The sequence below is a fragment of the Tauraco erythrolophus genome, chromosome 5, assembly GCF_009769465.1.
Source record: "Tauraco erythrolophus isolate bTauEry1 chromosome 5, bTauEry1.pri, whole genome shotgun sequence".
Taxonomy (NCBI): domain Eukaryota; kingdom Metazoa; phylum Chordata; class Aves; order Musophagiformes; family Musophagidae; genus Tauraco; species Tauraco erythrolophus.
This window is the reverse complement of record NC_141469.1, coordinates 17,792,775-17,815,330: the sequence shown is the minus strand read 5'-3', so window position 1 is coordinate 17,815,330 and position 22,556 is coordinate 17,792,775. Positions and strand designations below refer to the sequence as shown.

The window sequence follows — 22,556 nt, the reverse complement described above, 5'->3', positions numbered from 1 at the left end:
CCTTCTTTGAACAGACTTCTTGAAGAATGCCATTTTCTTACAGCCTTCTTTCTCTGCAGTTTAACTATTCCGCCTTTTTTTTTGTCTTTTAAAAAGCCTTTTGATGGATGGCATACTTTTCCTTTGAACCCCTAATATTGTATCTTTTTGTACAGTTTTTTGAGTTGTCTATAGAAACATTTTCCATGTTTTGCTGCATCTTTTTATGCTCATAATATGAGAACTAAAGTAGCTAGCTAAGAAATTTCTTGCTTCAAATTAGATGTTCCCGTCAGAAATGCTGTTGTTCTCACCGATTCATGAAAAATAAATCAGTAGTGTTTACCTTGTTTATTATTCATGTACCAACTTTTATGGTAGGTAATACCAGGCAGTGATTCTAAAATGCTCTTGACTGAAGTAATACAGTACACATAGTGTAAATTTCTGGCATTAACAAAGCAAATATTGTGTGGATTGGAGGTTTTCTTCTAAAATTCCTATCCAAAGATAACTTGCGTACTTATGTACCTTTTTAACATCAGTGTTAGGAATTTGTTCAGCTTTGAAGAAAAAACACTGGTGACAGTATACATCTCTCCTATGTGCTTTATTGTAAATTGGTTTGATCTAAATGAGAAAGACATTATATTAAAATAATTCTGATACTGGTGCTGACAAGGTCACAAAAGATCTTCAGATCTGAATACCCAAAGGTGTGTTTTCTCACTATTCCAACTGGTAGGTTGGACTCAAATATTCTACTCAGTTGTAAACTTTTTCTAATTTATTTTTACCTGTATTCAACATATGTTTCCTTGTTATTATGTGATTCTTACCTTTTGGCTTCACTGGTCTTGTTTTTATTTAGTTTTTATTATTTTTCACTTTTTTAATCTATGATTTATCACATCGCCTCACTTCATTTTGCTAGGCTAAATGAGTTTTATTCTTCTAGTTTTTTTTTCTTGTAGTGTAATGTCTGCGTACTCTAGGTCATCATAGTAGTTCTACTCTGTGTCTGTTCTTGGAAGATTGATTCCTGCTGGGCATGGATGAGCATGACTAATCACATTGATGAGTCCATTGTCAAGCCTATTACCCTATCTCAAACAATGGACACTTAAGGAAGGGTTTGTTAAAAGGGCAAACATAATAACACTTTCCCAGAATACATTCCCACCCTTGTGCAATTTGAAGTTCAGGGACTTCTGACTCTTGCTTGCCAGAAATAGTGATCGTGTGTTTAGTACTCCTTCAGGGATTATTCCCCCATTTGCTTTGAATCCATGTAGACTTTTGTTAAGAGTTTCACTGAGTTAATTGCAAGTTGTAGTAGCATCTTAGTTTCATTCTTGTGTTGTAAAATGCCTTTTCCCTGGTAGTGAGTTAGGTTAGAGGGGAGACACATATTACAACTAGTATTTCTTAGAACTCCTTCTGTTCATTATACTACTGTAATTAATAGAACAAAGCTGTTACTGTTAATAGCTGATAACTTTACACAACACCATCGCTTACACACTTATAGTTGGAGCTTACTGTTGCGAGGCTGACTTCAACTGTATCCTCCAACAAGCGCAGCGAAGGGTTTTACTGGCATGCCAGTAGCTTCAGAAAGTCCTTCAGAAGGTCCTTTGCTTTATGGGCAGATATATGTAATCCTGTGTTGATTGTTTGCGTAGAGTAGCTGTCACTCTTGGAAGTTGTCCGAGTCATACAACCTGCTGCTGGTACTTGCGTGCACCAGTGGTGGTGTACAGATTCAGCAGACCTGTGTTATTCTGAGTCGATCATGTTTTGCAGGTTCAACAAGACTGCCAGTCCCTAGAGTTTACCAGCTCTTGGGAAACTTTCACACGACGACCTTCTCAGCATGCACTCTCCATCTCTTTGGCCTGCTTTTTCCTGGTGACTCTCTTCATCTACTGTTCCAAGAATCTGAAACCCATTCATACCAACACACCTAGAAAGGGTACTTTATGCCACATGATTTTAAAGAATTCTTCTGTCTCTCCCAAGTTGTCTTTTTTCCCGTACCTTGAAAAATCTTACTGTTACATAGTTGATTCTTCTATGGCAGTGATTCCAATTCTGAATCTTTCCAAAATGCTTCTCAGTTCTATCATATTTTCTGATGGAAGACCCAAAACTACACCCAGCCTTCCAGATGTGGACACAGCAGGAATTTATAAATACACAATGTTTTCTGCATTGTTCTCCTTTCAGTGGTTCCTAATTTTTTACTTGATTCCTGCATGCTTGTTGATTATCCTGTGCCAAGCTGATATTTTCATAGAATTCATAGATTTTTCTAGATCAGAAAAGACCTTAGAGATCATCCAGTCCAACCGTCCCCAATCCCCCATTAAACCATATCCCTAAGCAGTTCATCCACCCTTTTCTTAAACACTTCCAGGGATGAGGACTCAACCACCTCCCTGGGCAGCCTATTCCAGTGGCTGACAAGCCTTTCAGAGAAGAAATACATCCTAACATCCAACCTGAATCTCCCCTGACTAAGCTTATACCCATTTCCTCTTGTTCTATCACCCAACACTAATGTAAAGAGCCCTTCCCCTACCACCCCACCATCTTTTCTCAAGTATTTGTAGGCCGTAATCAGGTGTCCCCTCAGCCTCCTCTTCTCCAGGCTAAACAGCCCCAACTCCCTCAGCCGCTCCCCATAAGTTTTATTTTCCAGCCCCTTGACCAGTTTAGTCGCTCTTCTTTGGACTCGCTCCAGGAGCTCAGTATCTCTCTTAAAGCGAGGGGCCCAAAACTGGACACAATATTCCAGGTGCGGCCTCACCAGTGCCGAGTACAGGGGCAGGATCTCTTCCCTGTTCCTGCTGGTTACACTATTCTTGATACACGCCAGTATCCCATTGGCCTTCTTGGCCACCTGGGCACACTGCTGGCTCATATCAAGCTGGTAGTCAACCAACACCCCCAGGTCCTTCTCCGCCAGGCAGCTCTCCAGCCACTCTTCCCCGAGCCTATAGTGGTGCTTGGGGTTTTTATACCCCAAGTGAAGGACTCTGCACTTGGCCTTATTAAAGCTCATGCCATTGGCCTCAGCCCAACGATCCAGTCTGTTCAAATCCCTCTGAAGGGCCTTTCATAGAACTAGGTCATTGATAATACCATCTCATTGTGGCAAAAAGGAGTGCCACAAAGTAAAGATGAACTCAAAGTCTATAATTTTCTATCTAAATTTAGATTCTTTCCTGCATTCCTTTGATCTGCACTGAAGTTTCTGTGGTGCTTTATTCCCATGATGACTTGGTCTTCCAAGCTCCCTTTCCAGTTTCTCACAGCTCCTTTGTCGTTATACAACTCTGAATCATTATAGTATCAGCAACAAACTTTGTCACTTCATTATTCACTTATTGTTCCCACCTTTTTTTTTTTACATATATGTTGAAGAGCCTGAAACAATCGCAAACTGGCAGAAATTGTACAGTTAATGTTAGCTTGACCAGAACCTTATCTAATATTTTCTCTTCTCTCCTTTGAGAAGTGGCTTTTCTGATTTTTGTCATTTATCCTTCCTTTGACTGCTTTCTGTTTTACTTTTCTTTTGTGATGTTGATCTAGATAAGTCATTATACCTTCCTAAAATGTGACTTTTTAAATCAAAGTAGTTTGCTTGCATTGAGTGGAGAATTTGTTACTTACTGATGTTTTAAGAGCTTTGAGGAAATAAAAAGGTAGAGTATACTTCTGTCATTATTATTCCTACAGTTAACATTTCTATTGAAGGTGGAAACATGAATGTGAAAACCATTCTGAAAAAAGGGACACATTCAGCATGGGATGATAGTTTTAGTTTTTGTATACCTACAGGAACCTGATACTGCTGTAACACTTTTTTTTTTGTGTGTCTCTGCTAAAATATAATGGTGAATCAAACAGTTTATAACAACATTAACTTCCAGATAAAATATTTTCAACCAGTCTTTATAATTCCAGAATTAGTAGAAACATTTATGTCTTTAGATTCTTCCATCAAGGCACAGGGAAGTGAATTATTGAAAAGATAAAAATAAATTTGTTTGCTTTCTGTCAGAGTTCATATCCACAGCCAACCTTGATAGAAGACCAGAATGATTTAGACAAGTTTGCTTTGGAGATTCATAACATATGCTTGCTGGACAGAATTGAGTTATCTCTGCTCTGGAGAGTAAGTTATTGTAGCAGGAGCTGACAGAGATGAAGATAACTGAGGGAAATTCAATTACCTTTTAGTGTTTTCCTTCTAATAGGATTCTTAATGTGAAAAAGATCCTTAGATGATGCGCCTATGTTGCTTTGTGAGATCTGCTTTGATACCTGCATCCAGAATAAAGTGAACTCCTCTTTTCAAGCCTTCATTAAGGATGAAATATGCATCTGATTGCTAAATGGGTGTTAACTTTTGATCCACCATTTTGTCATTTGTAGCCCAGATGTATTTGACAGCCTTTTGGCAGTAGTTTTGAATATTCTCTCAAATACAATTTCATTTTTGGAAGTATTGATTTTATCTGAAAAGCTTGTTTGTAATAGAACTTGGAAGAAAGAGGTCACAAAACTGTAAAATATTTCCCTATATTGTAGATCTGTTTGTCCATGTTTAATTGTTTTCTCGTTTGACTTGTCCTGGCAAAAGCACATGAGTTACAAATACTGCTTATGCTTGACCTGAGTTCAGGCTGTTGGGCTAAAGCCCATCCCATTTGGCTACAGCTGGATTTCATGTGGAACCAACCTCTGCAGTTCTGAAGTTACCAGGGTAGACTGGTGCATACGGGTATTAGGATATTCTTATTTGTGTTACTTGTAAAAATTTCAATTTTTTGTAACGACTAATGATTGAGAGGAAAATTTAGAAGTGATTCTAGGAAGCTAGCTCATTCTGCAGGTGTGTACCTGCAGGATGCTTTCTTTTACTGACCCATTAAGCTACTGGCTGTAGCTGAATGTAGTTATGTGTGTATCCTCCAAAAGATTTTATCTTTAAAACTCTACTTTTCAAAGCTGATAAGGGTCAAAGTTCGCTTTTTATCTGGAGGATTTTTCCAAGCACTTGCACACTGATATTTCTATAAAAGAAAGGGACAAGTATCTTCATGTTAGATTTATTTGCAACCCTAAAATAGGTTTGGATATGCCTAAAGCCATAGCATACCTGACCTATAGAAGTCTATATTGAAAATGTAGTCCACAGTTTGAGTCATTACTGGTATTGACCTATGGCTTTTTGATTATGTAAGCTACAGATACACTGGTCATTATCTTGTTTGCACTCAAATTGTAGTATGCATGGCCTCATCTTTTAGTTAATGCAGTTTCCTCATTTAGGCATGACAAATTTTGATTCATGCAGGTTTATTTTTTGATGTTTGTGAAAGTGGCTTCTGAAAATCAACTTTGGGGCAATGTGGGAATTAAAGCATAGTAAAACGTGCATTAAGATACTGAAATGTTTAGAAGAGTTCATCAGTAAAGCCTGAAGGCATTTACAGTTAAGGTTTTCAATGTTAGCTGCATTTCTTAGTCATGTAGAGCATTTTTCTCTCTCGTTTATTGGAATATTATTGAGGAGGAAGTTGTGCAATATATTACATCTAGTGTAGTAGTTTATCCTGACTTGATACTTCTCATTCCAGTGAAGCTTCAGCCTTTCATTGAGAGTACTTTTTTTTATATTTTGCATTCAGAATAAAAACCCACCTCCAAGAGTGATCATTAAAAAGAGACAGTAGTTATTTAAATAAGAATTTTGAAATGATCTTTATTTTGTGGTAGATGGGGCTTGAAGTCTGTCTGGGATCCAAGGAGGGAAATTGTGGAAAACTGTAAAGCCGCACTCAGCCAAGGGTGACATTCCTGATCTTTTATAAAGGCAGCCTTTTATTTCTGAGTAGACCTATACAGCTTTCCAGGAAAGGAAACAAGACTGCACTAATCAGAATCCATAACAGGAACTGAAAGGTCCTTTCACCACCACTTCTATCTCCCTGTTTTGCAGTACAGCTTTTCGTCTTAACTTTCCTATATTAGCTTTTTCATGGGAATCGCTATTATAGATTTTTTTGGATATTTTTCTTCCTGCTTCATCTGATTCTTTTGTAGAAATATTTACAGAATAAGTCCACCTACTGGTTTTTCTCTTTGACCTAAACAGGAGAAAACTGATCCAGTCCCTTTGAGATGGTCTTAGATCATGAAAAGGCAGGTCTATCAGGCAGTGAAGTTGCTCTTCCAATGATCACTGTGTTGGGGAAGGTGCCAAGCGACTTAGAGACCTCTGGATTGCACTGTTAACCTGAAGTCCTACTGGAGGTGGCAGAGTCAATCCTTACCGTTTGGAAAACCAAGTTGTCCTCACTGTTCTGCTTCACACGAGGAAGATATGTTTCCTAATACTGTCCTTGCCACTCCTCCCCCCATCCTTTTTCCTGCTCACGTTTCTAGTCCCTGTGTCCTGGTTTCGGCTGGGTCAGAGTTAGTTTTTCTTTTTGGCAGCTAGCAGAGCTCTGTGTTTTGGCTTTACTCTGGGATTTGTTATGAGAAGACTGTCGATAGCGCACTGGTGTTTATAGCTGGCACTGAGACCTCAAGGACCTTTCAGCTTCCCGTGTTTTTGCCAGTGTGCAGGAGCACAGCAGGCTGGGGGGAGCATGGCTGGGACAAAGGGTTCACATCTCCCTTTGTGATTTGAACCTAGATTTGGGATTGAGGGCTAAATTGGCTGATAGAGTATTCCATATCATGCAGCGTCATGCCCAGTATATAGATGAGAGTTGACCGGGAAGAAGGACTGGCTCTTAGAATCATAGAATCATAGAATGGTTAGGGCTGGAAGGGACCTTCAAAGGTCATCTAGTCCAACCCCCCTGCAAGGAACAGGGATATCTCCAACTAGATCAGGTTGCTCAGGGCCTCACCCAACCTGGCCTTGAACGTCTCCAGGGATGAGCATCCACCACCTCTCTGGGCAACCTGTTCCAGTGTTCTACAACTCTCATGGTAAAAAATTTTTTCCTAATATCCAACCTGAATCTACCTCCCTTTATTTTAAAACCATTACCCCTTGTCCTATCACAACAGGCCCTCCTGAACAGCCTCTCCCCATCTTTCCTGTAGGCCCCCTTGAGGTACTGGAAGACCGCTATAAGGTCACCCCGGAGCCTCCTCTTCTCCAGGCTGAACAGCCCCAACTCTTTCAGCCTGTCCTCATAGGAAAGGTGCTCCAGCCCTCTTATCATCTTCGTGGCCCTCCTCTGGACCCTCTCCAACTGGTCCATGTCCTTCTTATGTTGGGGGCTCCAGAACTGGACGCAGTACTCCAGGTGAGGTCTCACGAGGGCAGAGTAGAGGGGAAGAATCACCTCTCTCGACCTGCTGGCCACGCTCCTCTTGATGCAGCCCAGGACGCGGTTGGCCTTCTGGGCCGCAAGAGCACATTGCCGGCTCATATTGAGCTTCTTGTCCACCAGTACTCCCAAGTCCTTCTCCTCAGGGCTGCTCTCGATCCATTCACCACCCAGTCTGTATTTGTGCCTGGGATTGCCACGACCCAGATGTAGGACCTTGCATTTGGCCTGGTTGAACTTCATGAGGTTGACACGGGCCCACCTCTCCAGCCTGTCGAGGTCCCTCTGGATGGCATCCCTCCCTTCCAGCGTGTCGACAGCACCACACAGCTTGGTGTCATCAGCGAACTTGCTGAGGGTGCACTCCATGCCACTGTCCACGTCACCGACAATGATGTTGAAGAGAGCCGGGCCCAACACGGACCCCTGAGGGACACCACTCGTGACCGGTCTCCACTTGGACATCGAGCCGTTGACCACTACTCTCTGAGTGCAGCCATTGAGTCAATTCCTTATCCACCGAGTGATCCATCCATCAAACCCATGCCTCTCTAGTTTAGAGAGAAGAATGTCGTGCGGGACAGTGTCAAAAGCTTTGCACAAGTCCAGGTAGATGATATCCGTTGGTCGACCCTTGTCCACCGATGCTGTCACCCCATCATAAAAGGCCACCAAGTTGGTCAGGCACGATCTGCCTTTGGTGAAGCCATGTTGGCTGTCACCCACCACCTCCTTGCTCTCCATGTGCCTTAGCATGGTTCCCAGGAGAATCTGCTCCATGACCTTGCCAGGCACAGAGGTGAGGCTGACCGGCCTGTAATTGCCCGGGTCCTCCTTGTTCCCCTTTTTAAATATGGGGGTTATATTCCCTCTCTTCCAGTCATCGGGGACCTCGCCAGACCGCCACGACTTCTCAAATACAATGGCCAGTGTCTTGGCAACTTCATCCGCCAGTTCCTTCAGGACCCGCGGATGGATCTCATCAGGTCCCATGGACTTGTGCACCTTCAAGTTCCTCAGATGTTCTCGAACCTGCTCTTCAAGTACAGTGGGCGGTGGTTCATCCTCACAGTCCCTGCTAGTTCTTTCCACAGCTTGGGTGGTAAGACAAGAGGCTTTATCAGTGAAAACTGAGGCAAAAAAGTCATTGAGTACCTCAGCCTTCTCTATGTCCCGGGTAACCAGAGCACCAGTATCCTTCCGGAGGGGGCCTACGTTCTCCTTGGACTTCCTTTTGTCCCCTACATACCTATAGAAGCTTTTCTTATTGCTTTTTATATCCCTTGCCAAATTTAATTCCTTCAGGGCTTTAGCCTTCCTCACCTGATCCCTGGTCATTCGTACAACTTCTCTATATTCCTCCCAGGCTATCTGTCTCCGCTTCCACCCTCTATAGGCTAACCTCTTCATTTTCAGTTGGTCCAGGAGCTCCTTGCTCATCCACGCGGGCTTCCTGGTCTTTTTGCCCGACTTGTTCTTCATCGGGATGCACCTCTGCTGAGCTTGGAGGAGGTGCTCCTTGAATGTGGACCAACTTTCCTGGGCCCCTCGTCCCTCCAGGGCCGCCTCCCACGGCACTTTGCCCATCAGGTCCTTGAAGAGGCCGAAGTCCGCCTTCTTGAAGTCTAGGGCACAGAGCTTGCTGTATAGTTTCCTTGCTGCCCCGTGGATCTTGAACTCCACCGTGTCATGGTCACTGCAGCCAAGGCTGTCCTTAAGTGTCACATCGCCCACCAGTCCCTCTCTGTTGGTGAGCACAAGGTCGAGCATGGCACCCCTCCTCGTCGGCTCCTCTATCACCTGCAGGAGGAAGTTGTCATCCACGCATTCCAGGAACCTCCTGGACTGCCTGTGCCCTGCCGTATTGTCTCTCCAACAGATGTCAGGGTGGTTGAAGTCCCCCATAAGGACCAGGGCTTGTGACCGCGAGGCTGCTCCTATCTGTCTATAAAGCTCCTCATCTGCTCTGTCCTCCTGGCCAGGTGGCCTGTAACAGACCCCTACTGTAACATCGTCTATCCGTCCCCGTCCTCTAATCTTGACCCATAAGCTCTCTGTCAGCTCGTCCTCCGACCCCAGGCGAAGCTCCACGCATTCCAGCCGGTTGCTGACGTAGAGAGCGACACCCCCTCCTCGTCTCCCCTTCCTGTCCTTTCTAAAAAGCTTATACCCCTCCATGTTGACACTCCAGTCATAGGAGTCGTCCCACCACGTCTCCGTGATGCCAATAAGGTCGTAGCCCTGCTCATGTGCACGCATCTCCAGCTCATCCTGTTTATTTCCCATGCTGCGTGCGTTGGTGTACATACACTTCAGCTGGGCCTCCGACAAAGCCGACTCGCTGGCTGGAGCGACAGGGGTTCTCTTGGACGGCAGTGTAAGATCGTTCGAACATACCTGCGATCCTTCCTCAGCTTCTGGACTCTCGGTGCTGGCACTGGTGCCATGCTGACAGCGGTATGAATCTGACTTCTTGGCTGGAGTGGCTGGAATTCCCTTCTTCTGTTCTACAGGTACTTCCAGCATATCTTTACCATTCTTGATATTCCCCCCCTCCCCCTTCAAATCTAGTTTAAAGCCCTGCCAATGAGCCCTGCTAGCTTTTGAGCTAAGACCCTGGTTCCCCTCTGAGAAAGGCATGTCCCATCCGGTGCCATCAGACCTGGTTCAGCGAAAGCCTCCCCATGATCAAAGAAACCAAATTTCCATCGGTAGCACCAGCCTCTGAGCCATCTGTTAATCAAATCTGATTTTCTGTTCCTTTCTATGTTCTTTCCTGCCACTAAAGGGACTGAAGAAAACACTACCTGGGCTCCTGACCCTTCGACCAGTCGCCCCAATGCCCTGAAGTCCCTTTTGATGTCCTTTGGACTTCTCTCTGTTAGCTCATCAGTTCCGACCTGCATGACCAGTAATGGATAATAATCAGAGGGCTGTACCAGAGCAGGGAGTTTCCTAGTGACGTCCCTGACGCGGGCCCCAGGGAGGCAGCAGACTTCCCTGTGGGTTGGGTCTGGTCAGACTCTTGGTCTCCCGGAGTTCTGTCTCTTTCTCACTCTCTTTTTGGGCCTGTCACTCATCTAGAATTGTGGTGTTGGGACTTATCTGTTTTGGAATTGTTTGCTGGGATGGGACCACTGTTGATGACTGAGTGGTGAGCAATAACACTGTGCATCACTTGTTTATATATATTATTATGTCTATATTCATATTATTCTTATATCATTATTACTTTTAATTTTATATTATTATTATTATTAAGTTGTTCTTATCTCAACCCGCAAATCTCCTTCCCTTTTCCCCTTTGCTCCTCTTCCCGTTCCCTGGGGGTTGGGGGAGGGTGAGTGAGGAGCTGTGAGATATTCTGTTGCCGGCTGCCCTAAACCACAACCCCATTATTAATTCACTTTTTAGAAACTGCATCTTCAAAGATTTCTGGCCATCTTAAAAGAAAAGATTTAGATATCTCTTGGAAATAGGGCTTGGAAGGCAATTATAGTGACCGTAATAAGGAGCAGTTCAAGTGCTTTGGTTGTCGTAACACTTTTATTTCTTTGTGCCCTAGTGCCAAGATACTGGTGTTTTGGGTTTTTTTTTGTCAAAAATCTGTTGGAACAAATTCTGAGTCTTAAGTACTAATGCCAGTCTTAAGTACTAATGCCAGGATTATGGCATAATGCATTATGAGATGTTCATGCACCTTCTATCCTTCTCCCTGCCTGTCGTTGTGGAAACTTGAGATTTAAATCTTATCAAACTACTCTGAACTGAGATTCCATCTTTCATGACCGATGCCAATTCTTGCCTTGGAAATATTGAAGGGAGGTGACAGCCTAAGCAAGCAAAATGCACAGTTATTGGATGGGTTACTATATTATAGAGAATGTGTGGCAATTGTGATACAAATTTTGTTGTAACTTGGGAGACCAGAGATTGTCAGGGTGCCACAAGAGCTGGCAATACCCCACAGGGGAGTAAGTTGGGCACTCACTGCAATACCACAGTCTCCTGAGCATGACCTCATCAAGCATCTCCAACCTGCCACCACCATAAGAGGAAAGGGCAGCCCTGGGAGAGGGTGACCAGGGCCAGCACAGACCCTCAACAGTAGGCAGGGCCATGGGGCCGGGGCCAGGGCCAGCCTGTGGCTGAGAAGCCCACCTGCCCCATGGCTGGGGGCCTTGGAAGGATCAGAAAGCCCACTGCAAAGTGGTGGGCATTGCTAGGATGGCTTGTGGCCAGGCTGTGGGGGCAGCCTCTCTCCACTACCACCAGCATGACAGGGTCATCCTCAGCTGCACTGGCATATCTGTGCTGGCCCTCAGCCCTGGGAGAACCTTATGCTACCTACAGGCATCTCTAAATTTTGCTACCATTAGGCCTGAATGTGTTAAACATTTACAGAAGGAAAAAATCAGGGATCCTGACTTCTGAAATATTTTTGCTGAGTTCTTCCTATATCACCTGTTAGAAACCCCAGGTATCATTTCTAAGCAGTTGTTGATGGCCTTGAAGCCAGCATCACCCGTCTTGGCATTGGACCAACACTGTTTTGCAAGGCAATTTCACATGGTTGGCAGCAGATAGGGAGGAATGTTTCTCAAGTTATTTCTGAATGGCAGTTGTTTGAAGCTACTCGGAAATTTGGATTATTAGAAGTAGACTGAGGTAGATTATTGGCTAGAGTTTAACTGAAGCTGTTAAAGTGTGTGAGAAATGTTGTTACATGGTTCTTTGGTATGTCCAGTAACTGTCACTTACATGTGTTTTATATAATGTTTTATATCATCTCAGTATTTTCTTTCTTTTTGTGCATGCTTGGCAGAATCCGGTGATTTTGATTAGTCGCTGTACTTTATTTCAATACCTATAATGTTAATGAGTGAACTGTAATTCACATCAAATCTCAGATTCTTGTTTTGAAAAGCCACAGAATTTGTGTTGCTTTTTTATCTTGCATGGCTATTGTGCTTTAAACATAACAAGCTCCAAGTATTGAGTTTATTATTTTGCACGGAATTAAAGTAGATTAGTGAGATCTAGTTAAGCAGGATTTGTGCAATTGTACTGTGTAGTCTGTTTTGTGTCGTTACACCAATGTCTGTGAGTTTAGCTGTTTTAACAAATGCTGATAACTATTATCCAGGGGTAGTATGAAAGCACCCTCATACCATTTAAATAAAACAACCAGGCAGAAAAACCTTGCATGCTAAACTGAAACAAAGCCAAAAATAAAACTCGTCAGGAACATCAGAGCCTTAGAATAAGATGTTTCACGAGTTCTGGTGTTTAATATTTAAATGAGAAATAAACAGAAAATTCATGAAACATATCTCATACGTTCTTCTTATGTAAATTTAAATTAATGTTTATGGAGTATTCTCTCTCTGCTTTTTTTTTTTTTTTTTAACATTAACAACATAAAGGATGATGCCAGTAGGAACTACTTGATGCTACATAAGTGCTTCATTTCTCTGAAGGTGGCATCTGTGGTAGTTGCAATACTGACTCTTGCATCATTGCAGTTTCTTCATTTAAACTGAGTGAGCAAGAAAAATATAAATTTTAAAGCAATTTTTATGGATTTTTTTTGGTCTTTATTCCATATCACTCGGTATAAGGATCTAGAGTTGTATGATGAGTGTTTTGAACTTGGACTGCCATAAATTAAAGCAGAACTGTTGTCTTCTCACACTTTGAATAGTTAGAATAGTTCAAAAGCTGTCTTTTTATGGATAATAAAAATCTAAATTATCCTCCCCCAACAATTTTTAGAGCCAAATGTCAACCTCTCCAGAGTGGTAGAACTTTTTCTGAATAAAAAATGTTAATTGAAACCCAAACCTATGCATACCTATCTCATGCTGTTCTGAAATTCCAAAATTGTGTTACATAAATGCACGAGAACCAATCACAAAGGAAAAAGCCTCATATGTTAGTTAGAATGAAATTCAAGACGTACACTACTGGAAAAAGGAGAGGGGGGGGAAAAAAGTTAAAATAATTTGCTTTTCATAGTTTGCTGCTATAGGAGTTCTGACAGGAGGCTTTAAGTTAAGGCAGAGGTTAAACTAAAGCTGAGATTGTGACTGCTTAACATGTTTCCAATGTAAGTGGCTAGGAATGATTTTAAAGAATAACTGCTATAAAAGATCATATTTTAAGAATCCTTCCCATTTGCTTCTGGATTTTTTTTTTTTTAAATCTTTACTATTCATCATCACCTTAATTAAAATATCCTGCTTTTGAAATACTTGGTCCTCTAAAGAGTAAGCCTCTCGAGAATCTTAGTTTGACATAAGGTAAGAGCAATTTTGGAGTGTGAGTTAGAAACTTGTGAATCAGCAGCACTGAGAGTATTATTTTTGAATAGACTTTTGAATAAAAGGCTATATAATCCTTCTTTTGTCATGGATTCTTTGATAGTCTTTTGAAATTCCTCTGACAAAAAAAGAAGCCCTTAATACTTGTCCTTAATATTGAATGAAAATGTTTCTCCAGATACAGACGAAGGTGCAAGGACTTAATGGCAGAAACCAAAGAGTTTTTTCTGTGTGTGGGAAGGAGATGCTCTGCCAGCAAACATGTTTGTCCCATCTAGCAGTGTTGCTCAAGGATATGTGCCAGTCAAGGTGATTGCTCTCCCTTGTGAGAGGCTGAAAAGGTCCTGAACTGTCAGAGATCAAGTCCACTAAATTAGCTCTTGGAGCAAGCATGATAGAAGGTGGTGAAGGACAGATGGATTACGTTTTGGGTCGTGAGTTCGTGTTCATGTCTGAATGTTTCATAGCTGAGGCTTCACAAAAGGTTTGCCAAATATGGCACAGAACACTTTGAAAGCTCCTTCTGTTGCTGCTGCAGAATGATAGGTGATTTGTTCCTACATCTGCCTTAATTACCGTTATGTATCCCTATTATACATTGATTTTTTTATATTTTTTTGTGTGCTGATGGTATTTTTCCCTTTGTCCTTAATGTCTAGTGAGTGTTAGGCTACTATACAGAGTAGAATGCTTTCAAAACATACCTTTCTGTTATCAGAGTACAGAACTAAGTTATGCAAAGGCAAACTACAAATACATATTTATTTATTTATTTATTAGTAAGTGTCATATGTGACATCTTAAGGAGACCAGTCAGGTCTGAAACCAACTTGGTATCCAAAGTACTGAAGCTTATTAGAGATGTGCTTCTTGTTGGCATGCAACCAGTCATGGCAAGATGGGAAACTATCATGCCTAAACATCTTGTTATCTCAAATGAATGTGATTTTCTCTGTTCTTTGTTGAGAATGTATCAAAACATACCAACTCATGAAGCTCCTGCATTAAAATCAGCGTTGTGTTGACAAACTAAGACATTAAACAGGGAAAGCTGAAAAGTGATTGAGAGGAACTATGTAGAAAATAGAAACACAGACCCCAGGCTGCACGGTTATCTCAAGGGGCTAATCTTTCTGTCTTTTGGAAATCTGGAACTTTACATAATACTGGAAACTGTTTATGTAGAGATTTTGGCTGGAAATGAGTTTGCTTTGCATGTGTTTTGTAAATTTATAAGGAAATTTATTGAGTGTGATGTAGCAGGAATATCAAACAATAAATAACAAAATCAAAAGAGGTATGCTGATTATTTTTGCATTGTATTCTACATACAATATAAATGTGAGTTCCTATGTAATAATAAAAATGAGTCCTATATAGGAATGTATGTTCCTATAAGGTAGATGTTGAGTCAATTAACGTAAGTCGTGTTAAATGCTAACATACTGAAGTATTTGTAGCTATGCCTTTCATAACTATTGAAATTAAAGAATTTTAACTACTGCAAATGCCTTTCCCTTTGTTATAGCCAGAGACTGAAGCCACATTTATGGATTGAAGTGATAAAAGATATTTTGTGCTAAGGTTCCAAATTATCTTTTGGTTTATCTGGTTATCATCTGAATCATTCTGGCTACGTTTTTCTATTCTTTGTACTCTCAGAGGTTGAATTACTTTAAGATTAGTATTTTTTTTTCTTGTTTTGGAAAAGGAGGTTGGCAAAATGTTTCCAAATTAAAACATTAAAAACATTACTACTTTTTATTGCATCGAGAACTTCCATTTTTTGAGGTATTATTGTTTCCCCACTATCAGAAATGTACCTTTTGCCCCTATTACGACAAATGAATTGGCAATCATCTGACACAAAACTTGTGAAAAATTGCTCTTTATGTAGTACCTTACAGACTTAATTAGTAAGTTGCATTGTTCAAAAGGACTCCATAGTATGTGCTACCTGCTCTTATAGGCTTCATTTCATGTTTATCCATGCCATTTAAACTACACGTGACTCAGTCTGTTCAAGCATTACTCCTGTGCCAAGTCTTGGTGCTGGAAGTTGTAAAAGAACTGTGCTGGCAGTAGGATGTCTGGAAATCTGAGTCCTAGGGAAGTAATTATTTGGCTGCTGGGGCCAAAACTGCTGGACTACTTTCCATCTCTCTTAAGGTAACAGAGGTCCTTACTGTGCCTCAGTGGAACAAGGCAGTTGGAGAGGTGGTGGTCATAGTTAGTGAATGAGGACATTTCAGAGCTTTAGTCTGTAGGGTTTATTGGAAATGTGCCATCTGGCCCCTGGTCGTTTTCACAAGATCATGAAGAACAGGTTGAAAGCCACAGCCAGACTTAGTTGGCAAATGTTTCCTGAGCTGACAGCACAACCGTTGCAGTGGATGATAACTATTTCCCCTGCTTCCAATTAGCATCCATGTTGTACAGAGGGGGAGGAAGGGTCTTGATGCTGTTGCTAGAGCAAGGTGCTGACAGCAAGAACAAAAGGCAAAGTTTGGGTGGGTAACATGAGAAAGAGCCTGCACGTAAAAGAACAGAAAGAAAATCTGGGGAGCACTGAAAGTAGAATTAGGACAGTTCTCTAGGCCAGTCTCCACTGCATCTTTGGAGAGTGTAATTAAGTACTGTATTTCTCTTCCAGCAGTAACAAGTTGCTCTCACATCTTTAATTACTGGTTCCAGACAGGGTAGCAATCAAATACTGCTTTGTTTAGGTGGAAGATGATCCGAGGGCTGGAGCACCTCTGCTATGAAGACAGGCTGAGAGAGTTGGGACTGTTCAGCCTGGAGAAGAGAAGGCTCCGGGGTGATCTTATAGCAGCCTTCCAGTACTTAAACGGGGCCTATAGGAAAGCTGGAGAGGGCCTTTTTACAAGGGCGTGTAGTGATAGGACAAGGGGCAATGGATTTAAACTGACAAGAGGGCAGATTTCGATTAGATATAAGGAAGAAATTTTTCACTCAGAGGGTGGTGAGGCACTGGAACAGGTTGCCCAGAGAAGTTGTGGCTGCCCCATCCCTGGCAGTGTTCAAGGCCAGCCTGGATGAGGCTTTGGGCAACCTGGTGTAGTGGAGGGTTTCCCTGCCCATGGCAGGGGGGTTGGAACTAGATGATCTTTGAGGTCCCTTCCAACCCAAACCATTCTATGATTCTATGAAGTGATACCAGTCTTTGTATTTGGCCCACTTTGAGACTTATATAAATGTTTTTGTGTGTTTTTTCCCCTTTTTAAAACTGAAGTTGCATAGAAATGACAATATGAAAAGATTGCAAAACCGAGTATCCAACAGTTATGAAAAATCAAAGCAGTGCAACCTGAATTTGGCCCTCAGTAAGCATATGTAGTGAATCCATAGGTTCTGTAAGTATATGTCCTATTTGCTGGACAGGGTGGATGATCCTTATGAAGTGAGCTTACCGGTTCCAGAATTTGTTCATGGATCTGATTGATTTGTTGCATTGAATTAGAAGTTCTTCAGTGACTACAGTACTAATCACTGTGGTAGTGTTCAAGCAGTTGAATGTCTCAAGGTTGATGTAGTGTGGCTGGGAAATGGCTTGAAGGATCATCACTGGCTCCTTCTTTGTTTAATCCCTAATCTGGGAGCACAGAGCCACCTATACAGAAGTGCTGAGCTTTACTGTTTCTAGAGCGTAGGGGAATTGTACTTTGATTATATCTAGCTTGAAAAATGCCTTGTACTTGGAAGATGTAGACCAAAAGTATCTCAAATGTAATGCCCAAGCGTACTATTTTTAGGATCTTAGCCTGTTTGAAAACAAGAACAGTGTGAAGGGACTGCAGGCATAAATGGATTTGCAAAAGTGAGGAGGGAAAGTGTTTGTCTCAGTGCATGCTTTGAATGTAAAGCATTTGGGCATGTGTGCAGTAAGAACTCGCTTCTTGGGTTCAAAAAGAACATTTGTCTCTGCATACTGTTTATGCCAATGACTAGCAGTGATGCTTAGAGAGTTAGAACATTGGAATAATGTAGGGCATATATAGCAAAGCCCAGTTTCTGGCAAGGAGTAAGAACTCTCACTCTTTTGGGTAAAGCTTTGTCTTTGATTGTGATCCAAGGGTGCTACTGTAACACAAATAACATCAATTAGATAAGCATAAAAGAAAAAGGTAAAAAAAAAAAGTCAATGATACTCATGGATACTTCAGAATAAATCTGATGTTATTTGTCTCTGCTCTTTACTATTTATTTATTATGTCGGTTGTTTTTATATCCAGTTGAACTCTTGTTAGTTTGTCTCATTTACCTACTCTACTAAATTGGGTTCGTTTGAAAGATGCCATCTCAGTAGAAGTGCTGTTGCCTAGTGTTTAGTTGGGTTTACTAAAGCTTCATACTGGGAGACTTAAAGGTAAAAAATAAAGCTGTCGACTCAGCACAGATTAAAACCAGATGTCTCTTGAGATCCTTGCATTTCTCTCTAATCACTGACCCAAATTGACTGTGGTAGGTTTTTTTTCCTGGTCAAGACCATAGTTTTACCAGTCTGTGTTTGGTGTGATCTAAGTCAACCGTGTTTTTTTCCCCCCTCTCTTTTTGTTGTAAATGCATGGTTTTTTCCCCCAGGAATGTCTGGATACAAACCCACTTTTTTTCTTTTTTTTTAAATTTTTTCCTTCTCCCTCCACATGTGTATTACAAACAGTTGATTTAGATGCAGATTCTTTTAAATCTTCAAATCAGATAAAAGGCTGAAAAAGTGGATAAATGAGGTTTGGAAAACGATAGGTTGCAGAGACGAGAAGCTATTGCATTGTGTTCAGTCCATTAAAACAAGAAGAAATAGAAGAGATACTTTGATAAGTGTTCTGCTGGTGTTAACCTTGATGGCTATTATCGGGGGGATGATGCTATATCTATTTCATTGGCTTAAGCTTTTTTCATGCTGAGAGAAATCAATACTTTGAGTCGTTGGATGACAGAAGCATCACTTCAGAATTGACGGTGGCTGTCAGACGTTGTCATTGGTTGACTTTTGTTCGCTGTTGAGGTTTTAAGCTTTCATTTTTCTAAGTCTTATTCAGGAGTCTTTGTAAGATTTCCCTGGGTAGCATTTTTAGTCCAGACTTTAAACCTCAGGTCAGAGGTCAAGTGCAAAGATCTGTGAAAGCAGAGGATTGAGGAGCTCCTTCATTTACTAAAATATCCTTATTTGTAGGGAATTTGCATTAGCAGCAAGACTATGTGTTATCTTATGGATGACTTTTGCTTTTAAATGACTCCCTCTGAGACACGCTGGTCACAAAACAAGTAACTTTTAGTCAAATTAGACAAAGAAGCTGGCATATGTGAAAGTGTTCAGTGATCTCTGAGTTGAAGAATAAAACTAAAAGGGTGCAATACTGCTTTTAAGAACCCTACACTGTTAAACTTGTTCATAGTTTGTAGAAAGCATTACATTGTAATTTTGGGACCGCAAAGGTGCACATGTAAATGGTTCCATGAAGAGAAAATATGTTTATTTTTATAAAGATCAAAGATAAAATAGTTCTGAAAACACTAGATTAATCCTTCTCTTCACTGCAACAGAGACAGGCAGAATAGACGAATTCACCTTGTCAGTATTTTGCTGTAGTATTTCTGGGGTCTTTCCTGCATATAGAAGGTATTGTATTTTCAAATCTGTAATTTGCCTTTTGGATGACCTTGCGCCCCTTTAGAATTACTGTTCCTTTAAAATAAATCTTGAGATAATCTGTGTGTTCAAATAGCCTGCAGTCTTGTCTGAGCAGGGAACAGGAGAGAGGAAAACCCCCTGTTCCGCTCTGCAATAATGGCAAAGAGAAGGTTTCTGTTCCATCCTGCATGGAGGGGTAGAGAACAAGAGTCTTTCCGTGCTCTGTCAAAGGATTGGGCTTAATACCCTTCTCTTTTGTGAAACTTTTAACAGCCACTGAATTTAAGACTTTTTGTAGATAACCTGTGGAGTATATATAGGAAAATACATTTTTCTCCTTTCAACACTTTTTATTTCGTCGTGAGTGTGATTTCAGTACTTCTGTGATTATACTTTCATTATACACTTGCCCCAACAAATAGCAAAAATTATGTAGGCCAAAGCACCAGTGGAAGGAAGATTTGACAAATTCATTTGCATGCAACTGCATATCTAATTGTAAAGCCATACTTAAGTATGATGGTGCATGTTGCAAGTGCAAGAGATCAAATAAAACAAAAAACCCTATAATAATATATTTTCGAGTTTGTGCACAAACAGAAATCAAACTGGATTTTTATTTTACAGAAATTGAATGATCAGGGTTTAGTGTGAAGTATTAACATGTACCACTCTATATCCTGGTATTACATCTCCAGAAGTAGTAGATTGGGTGAACCTGAAGGCATCTGGAAAATGAAAAAAATATAGTTGAGAAAGAGAGACTTTTTAGTGCTTCCAGAACAGTCTAGTGGTGACTGGCTACTTTTAGATGGGTCTCTTTCCATTTGTTTTGGTGGAGCCAGTCTTCTTTCACTCCTGCATTAAAAATTGTTTGAGAGAGAGAGGGGGAGAAATAGCTTCCCTTTTGCTGAATATTTGGCATGTATTGTGAGTAGAAACCACTGAACAATTGATGAGTCACCTGTATGATCAAAGAGAAGATTATACTTGCAAAACTTCCTTAATATTAGTAGCACTACGCGTGCGTGCTGGATATTTGACAGAACCATGGGTTCTTTCCCTTCTTGTTTGTAAAATATATGTTGTAAAGAGTGTACTATGTTTGAGTCCCTCCTGGAGTGATGTTATAATTTCATGGGATTGCTGCATGTGGGAGTGTCTCAGTTTTGTTGGGTAATTGCGAATTTCTACTCATATTAAATGCTGAATTTGCTGAAAAGTGGAGTCCTATACATTTCCATTTTGTAACAGGCTGATTCTGTTTTTGTGGAAGTTGTCAGGACAACAAAATATCATTTTTTCCTTCGTTTGAAAGTCACAGCTACACTTTGAAAATCTTTGTTGGTATTTAATGAAGGATGCGTTCAAAATTACATCATAAAGAGACTTTTTTTTTAAGAGGTACAAGTTCATTATATCTTTTACAAAACATTCTAGTTTGATTTCCATTTTATCATGTTTTAAGGTCAAATGTGACTTTAATGTTCCATAAAGAGACAGAGATTGATAATGGGGAAAGAATAACCCTCTAATGTGATTTATATCTATGGATTTTATGTCAGATATGAAAAGTTGCTGTTCAAATTGTAAAGGAGGATCCATTAAAGAGCACTTTAAAACATTTTACTACTTAGCTTACCTTATACACACGTTTTTAGAATTCTGCCCTTTCAGGCAACTTAAAAATAACAGCTTATCAAACATTTACAAAGTGCTGAAAAGAACTCAGAATCATCATGGGGTGCAAAATAGATTAATGTATTGGAAAAGACAGCGGTATTTAAAAAGAACTAGAAAAATCTTGTGTAGTGTTGGTTATGATTTAGCCATCATATTTTTGTGAAGAGGAGTGGCAGAGTGCTTCAGGTAGGAGTACAAAAGCCAATTTTTGATGTCTCGTTGACTCGGAAAGTCAGCTGCTCATTCTTCACTCCTTGTGGATGTCTGTTCATCAGGTGAGCATTGCTCTAAGGTGTGGGAAAAAATGCTAGGAAATTTGTAAATATATTGTTAAAATAGTTCTTTAAAATTTCTTCATCTGTTTGTACATTTTTGTTATCTAATGTCTATGAAAATCTACACAACCCCAAATTTTATTTTACTTGGTTTTTTTTCACATTCTTTCCTATCTTTGTCTCACTTTATATGACATATATGTATTTGTATATACACATATATAAACCTTCATAGCCTGGCTACATTTTTAGTTGCAACAACTTTCTAATACTTGCACGTATAGATTTATATAGAAAAAGCATAGCTACTGTTTTAAACATAAAAAGCATTATGATATTGTGCTGTTATCTAAGCTCTAAGAAATAATTGTACTAGTGTTTGCATCAGCTGTGCTTCACAGAGAAAAAGCAATTTTTTTTGTTGTTAGGCAGACATTTGTGTCCATTCTACTAACTAGATCATAGAATAATCCAATCATTGACAAAGGCTGAAATGCTTTGTCTGGCATATGTGATCTGTGGAATTGCCAGATGAAAACTGAGATTAGAAACAGGGAGTGCTGAAGTGGGGAAAAACCTTTATTGTTTCTACCAATATTTGAATTTGTTGTGAGTTTCATGTACAGTGGTTTGATGAGGGGGTGATCTAAATTTGGTGCCCGTTTTTTGAGTTCTGTATTAACAGAAAAAAATTTTCAGAAGATAAACAAAACCCAAGATGGTAAGAAAATGTTGTAACAAAGAATTGTTCATAGTTACGAGTTCTGTTTGTAGGTGTGACTTTCAGTTCTTATTTGCTCCCATTTGGTGTTGAGTACCTCAGCAAACAGAAGATGTTTGTACAACAGGTGTAGTACAGCTAGGAAAACCATTAACTTTCCCGTGGCCTGCAAATGTGCTCAATTTCATGGAGCCATCTATAAAGAACGATTCCGTCTTCATATGTGTTTTGTCTTCTATCTGAAGATATGTCCATTTTCTCCTTAGTTTTTATTAGTTATATGTTCATACAACCAACAGCAAGCAATTGGCTACCTGAATGTACTGGAGAGTCACAGGAGTGGAGTGGCCAGCTGGCTGGTGTTCATTATTCTGGAACTTGCCTCTTTGTTTTGTAAAGCTATTCCCTTACTTTGTTATAAACCAAAAGTGGTTGTGCCTATATGTTTTATTATGCAATCGGGCCACTAATGTGTTGGTGCTTGCTAAGGCTTGAGTGTGTATGCCATGCGTTAAAGAGTTCCTGACAAACCAAGATCCTCTGCTTGGCTCTCTGGAC

At 40.6% G+C, this 22,556-nt stretch overlaps 1 protein-coding gene across 5 annotated transcripts in view; it reads left to right on the top strand.

The window, feature by feature from the left end:
* Positions 1-22,556, top strand: part of LRBA (LPS responsive beige-like anchor protein) — a 422,962-nt gene that overhangs the window by 158,028 nt on the left and 242,378 nt on the right. The gene's annotated exons all lie outside the window — the stretch shown is intronic.